The 5926-nt window shown below is 40.7% G+C and overlaps 1 long non-coding RNA gene across 1 annotated transcript; it reads right to left on the reverse strand.

Moving 5' to 3' along the window:
- Window positions 1-2944: 2944 nt before the first annotated feature.
- On the reverse strand, window positions 2945-4883 carry LOC139026785 (uncharacterized). Its single transcript, XR_011478728.1, has 2 exons — window positions 3974-4883; window positions 2945-3485 (listed from the first exon to the last, which is right to left on the reverse strand). It is a non-coding gene; the product is annotated as an uncharacterized lncRNA (long non-coding RNA).
- Between the last annotated feature and the right edge of the window lie 1043 nt (window positions 4884-5926).

Consider the following 5926-nt stretch of genomic DNA (forward strand, 5'->3'; position numbering starts at 1 on the left):
TCCAAGATATCCTCCCATGTCCAGAATGTCTGCTCCTCCTGGCCACGCTGCTTCGTCCGTTTGTGGTGGGATCGTCTGTCACGATCGTTGGTTGAATAAATGGACCAAGGCGCAGCGTGCGAAGAGTTTCACATGTTTAATGAAAATGAAACTCACCAAAACAATACAGAACAAAGAAACGAAACGTGAAGCCAATGTAGTGCTCACAAGCAACAATACATAAACAAGATCCCACAACGATAGACAGCTGCCTCTGATTGGGAACCATACCCGGCCAACAAAGAAATAGAAAAACTAGAGTTCCCACCCAAATCACACCCTGACCTAACCAAATAGAGAAATAAAAAGGCTCTCTAAGGTCAGGGTGTGACACTTTAGCTTTAATTTGAGGGTATTTACATCCAAATTGGGTGAACGGTGTAAGAATTACAGCACTTTTTGTGGTCCCTCCCCCTTTTTAAGGGACCAAAAGTAATTGGACAATTGGCTGCTCAGCTGTTCCATGGCCAGGTGTGTTATTCCCTCATTAGTTCATTTACAAGTAAGCAGATAAAAGGTTTAGAGTTGATTTCAAGTGTGGCATTTGCATTTGGAATCTGTTACTGTTAACCCTCAATATGAAGTCCAAAGAGCTGTCACTGCCAGTGAAGCAAGCCATCATTACAAACCCATCAGAGAGATAGCAAAAGCATTATGTGTGGCTAAATCAACTATTTGGTGCATTCTTAAAAAGAAAGCACGCACTGGGGAGCTCCGGAAACACCAAAAGGCCCGGAAGACCACGGAAAACAACTGTGGTGGATGACAGAAGAATTCTTTCCCTGGTGAAGAAAAACCCCTTCACAACAGTTGGCCAGATCAAGAACACCCTCCAAGAGGTAGGCGTATCTGTGTCAAAATCAACGTTCAAGAGAAGACTTCACTAGAGTAAATACAGACGGTTTACTACAAGATGTGGATTGGAGCGTCAGGTAGCCTAGTGGTTAGAGCGTTGGACTAGTAACCGAAAGGTTGCAAGATCGAATCCCCGAGCTGACAAGGTAAAAATGTGTTGTTCTGCCCCTAAACAAGGCAGTTAACCCACTGTTCCCTGGTAGGCCATCATTGTAAATAAGAATTTGTTCTTAACTGACTTCCCTAGCTAAATAAAGGTTATAAAATAAATGTAAACCTTTGGTAAGCCTAAAAAACAGGAAGACCAGATTAAAGTTTGCCAAACAACATCTAACAAAGCCTGTACAGTTCTGGAACAACATCCTATGGACAGATGAGACAAGGTCACTGTACAGAATGCTGGGAAGAGAGAGTATGGAGAAGGGAAGGAACTGATGATCCGAAGCATGCCACCTCATCTGTGAATCATGGGGAGGTAGTGTTATGGAGTGGGCATGTATGGCTGCCAATGGAACTGGTTCCCTTGTATTTATTGATGATGTGACTGCTGACAGAAGCAGCAGGATTACTTCTGAAGTGTTAAGAGCTAATATTGTCTGCTCAGATTCAGCCAATGCTTCAAACTCCTTGGACGGCCGCTTCACAGGGCAGATGGACAATGACCCGAAGCATACTGTGAAAGCAACCCAATATTTTTTTAAGGCAAAGAAGTGAAATGTTCTGCAAGGGCCAAGTCAATCACCTGACCTGAATCCAATTGAGTATGCATTTCACTTGCTGAAGGCAAAAGCGCAAGAACAAGCAGGAAGAAGCTGCAGTAAAGGCTGGTAGAGCATCACCATGGAAGAAACCCAGCATCTGGTGATGTATAAGGGTTCCAGACTTCAGTCAGTATTGACTGCTAATTATTTGCAGCCAAGTGTTAAATCTCACAATTTCATTTTGATTGTTAGTTGTCCAATTACTTTTGAGCCCCTGAATTGGGGGACCACATATTAAAAGTGCTGTAATTCTACACCGTTCACTCGATTTGGATGTAAATACCCTCAAATTAAAGCTGCAAGTCTGCACTTTCCTTTCAAACCCATTGTGGTGGCGCATTGTGGTGGGTACAGAGCCAAAATGATAATAATTTGGTCAATGTCCAAATATTTATGACCGACTATATTTACGTAATACGGTGAAATTATTGATTACAGAAGGTCTAGCCAACATAAACTGAACAAAAATATAAACACAACATGTAAAGTGTTGGTCCCATGTTTCATGAGCTGAATAAAATAAACCAGATATGTTCCATAGCACAAAAAGCTTATTCTCTCAAATTGTGTGCACAAATTTGTTAACATCACTGTTCACAAGTATTTCTTTTTTGCAAAGATAATCCATCCACCTGACTGGGTGTGGCATATCAGAAGCTGATTAAACAGCATGATCATTACACAGGTGCACCTTGTGCGTATGCAACATTTCTGGGTCTTACTGTGACTGATATGTGGTTGGAACTTGTCTCACCTACAGCGACGTCAGAAATATTGACTTATTACACATTTTGTTGTTACAGCCTGAAAACAAAAATTTGAATTTTTTTCCCCTCACATATACACCCAAATACCATAATGACAAGTGAAAACATGTTTATTGAAATGTTTGCGATTTTTATTGAAAATTAAGTACAGAAATAACTCTTTACATAGTATATATATTGAGTCAATACACCATTGAGTAAATACTTTGTAGAAGCACCTTTGGGCTGTGATTACAGCTTTGAGTCGTTTGGGTATGTCTGGTATAGGCTTTGAGTCATCTTGGGTATGTCTGTATCAGATTTGAGTCGTCTTGGGTATGTGTGTATCAGCTTTGAGTGTCTGGTATTGTTCTGTATCAGCTTTGCACATCTGGATTTGGGGATTTTCTCCCATTCTTCCTTGCAGCTTTTTTCAAGCTCTGTTGAGTTAGATGGGGAGCAGTGGTGAACAGCAATCTTCAAGTCTTTCCACAGATTTTCAATGGGATTCAAGTCTGGGCTTTAGCTGGGCCACTCAAGGACTTTCATATTCTTGTTCTGAAGTCATTCCAGCGTTGCTTTGGCTGTATGCTTGGGGTCATTGTCCTGTTGGAAAGTCATCTTCACCCCAGTCTAAGGTCGTTTGCACTCTGAAGTATGTTCTCATCAAGGATTTGCCTTTATTTGGCTTAGAGCTTTTCCCTACAAAAAAAAATATATATAAATTGGTCGACCGAGAGTCGTCTGTTTTTTCGACCAATCGATTGGTCGAAATGTTTAAACGTGTATTTTTCCCAATGTGTTTGAATAAAATCAACTATATGCACTGAGCTTGTCTGATGCTTTAAGCGCACTGTTTGATGAAATAATTAAGACAAACAAATGACAGAAGAGGGAGCCCGATGGCCACACTGTGTTAAAAAGAAATGACAGCGAGTGCCTGTGTGACAGGCGCACGTAGTCTCTCTCTCCTCCCTACTGCAGTGAACAGGCCCCACACCACAGTGTTTATCTCTGTTGTCTCTCTCTCCTCCCTACTGCAGTGAACAGACACCACACCACAGTAAGTGTTTATCGCCACTGTCTGTGCTGAAGCTGCTGTCACGCCCTGGCCTTAGTATTCTTTGTTTTCTTAATTATTTGAGTTAGGTCAGGGTGTGACATGGGGAATGTATGTGTTTTTTGTAGTGTCTAGGGTGGTTGTAAGGTTTAGGGGGTTTATTAGAGTAGTTGGGTTTATGTTTAGTATAGTAGTCTAGCTGTGTCTATGGTTGAGTGTAGGTATCTAGGAAAGTCTATGGTTGCCTGAATTGGGTCTCAATTAGAGACAGCTGGTTATTGTTGTCTCTGATTGGGAGCCATATTTAAGGCAACCATAGGCTTTAGCTGTTTGTGGGGAATTGTCTATGTTGAACGTTTGTAGCCTGTGTGTGTGTGCACAACGTTTATAGCTTCACGGTCGGTCGTTTGTTTAGTTTGTGTATAGTGTTCGTTTCATGTTTTCTCTCTTTTGAATAAAAGAAGATGTTCTTTTCACGCGCTGCGCCTTGGTCCTCACTCTCTTCAGTAGACGATCGTGACAGCTGCACCATAATTACACCCATTGTGTTTCTTACTTGTTTCTCTGACTCCAAAATTCTGTTAGCAAAATAGCTAATTTGTTTAGGAAAAACATTCCCTCAACCCTTGAAACATGTTTGGAGCAGTGTAAACAACACTAGATAAATGTTTTTGTAAAAATATATATAAAGCCTTTATTACAGCAAAGAGTAAAACAGTTGCATGAATTTGTGAATTGCGGTTTATGTATTGTTTAGGCCGGTATATTTATTGTTTAGGCTAATTATCCAAAGCTCCCTTTGTTCTTTTATGTTAAAACTAAAAATGCTTGATTGCATGAATGACTCGCATGCTGTGCGATAACACGAACGAACAAACGATTGATTGACACAGTAGAGCGACGTTACAGTAGTAAGACGAAACCAGGGCGCGCTCTTAAGCCTACAGCTCGACGGCGGTTATAGAAGACTACTATTATAAGAAGCCTACGAATGATAATGACATTATTATAATGATGATCACAACAATAACAACAAGATGCACGAGATAAAGAAAAAGGAGGGTATAGGAGCCAGAGCTGCATATGCATATTATGCGTGACAATTGTTCCCTATATCCTTATCAGTCTGACAGTACCTGCCACTGAAAAGCATTACGCAGCCACTACCATGCTTCATGGTAGGGATAGTGTTCCAACGAGTGATGAGCTGTTCCTGGTGTCTGCCACTGAAAAGCATTACGCCGTCACCACCATGCTTCATGGTAGGGATAGTGTTCCGACGAGTGATGAGCTGTTCCTGGTGTCTGCCACTGAAAAGCATTACGCCGTCACCACCATGCTTCATGGTAGGGATAGTGTTCCCGACGAGTGATGAGCTGTTCCTGTGTTTTTCTCTCCAGACATAGAGCTTTGCATTCAGGCCAAATAAAAATAGTTAACTGTTTGTCTCTCAGAACACGTAAAATGTTGCTTATGCTTAGTCTTTTACGTAACTTTTTTTAGCAAATCAGGTGCTGTCATGTGCATTTTTTTAGGAGTGGCTTCGTTGGCCCCTCTCCATAAGAGATTGGTAAGTGCTCTAGGAGACGGTTGTCTTCTGGCAGGTTTCCCTCAGCAAAGGAACATGTATTGTGTCAGTGGTCATTTTATTTCTTGGTCACTCCCTGAAACAAGGTCCTTTTGCACGGTTGTCAGTTTGGGTCAGATGGCGTCCAGGCCATTCTGGGTAGTCATATTTTCTCATAACCGCATGATGGAGAATGTGTTTTGGAAGCTTTTAGCACGTTAGACATGTTAACATTACTACTTAGTTTGGTCATTTTTGAGCAATAAAACAAAAAAAAAAAACTTACCACGGCCCAGAGATAAATGTAGATAGTTTTTTATTTGATAAATAAAATTGCTAGTTGTTCTATTTAATAGGAACTGGGTATCTACAGTTTGAACCCTGCTGTCTTGCGCTCACACCCACCCTGCCGGCATCTAGATTGTGTGAAGTTAGTGTATAAGCTACTTGATCTATGTATGATTTCTGGAGTACAAGAATATGCATATCTTGCTTCAGGTCTGAGCTACTGGCAGTTGATTGGGTATGTCATTTTAGGTGAAAATTTGGTGACGAGAAAAAAGGGTTCAATTCCTTATTACTATTAGAGACTCTTTGGTGTTGGAGATTTAAGTAGATAGCTTGGTTTCTTGGCTTGTGTTGTGGAATGATGCTAGCTTTGGAGGAATTAGTGCTTTAGGACATTTGTATGACGGTTGTTTATCGGATTGGTTTGGTTTGTTGTTTTTTTTTATGAATTGTGTTTGGTTTCGTGTTTTGTTGTGTATATATAATGTGTATATTAATGTTGGCATACGAATGTGTTGTTTAGATGTGTTTTATGTTATTAAATGTGTATATTAATTGGTAGTTTAATGTGTATTGTGGTGCTATACAGCGCCTAATTCTGGAAAGAAGA

The sequence above is a fragment of the Salvelinus sp. IW2-2015 genome, unplaced genomic scaffold, assembly GCF_002910315.2.
Source record: "Salvelinus sp. IW2-2015 unplaced genomic scaffold, ASM291031v2 Un_scaffold5804, whole genome shotgun sequence".
NCBI classification, from domain to species: Eukaryota; Metazoa; Chordata; class Actinopteri; order Salmoniformes; family Salmonidae; genus Salvelinus; species Salvelinus sp. IW2-2015.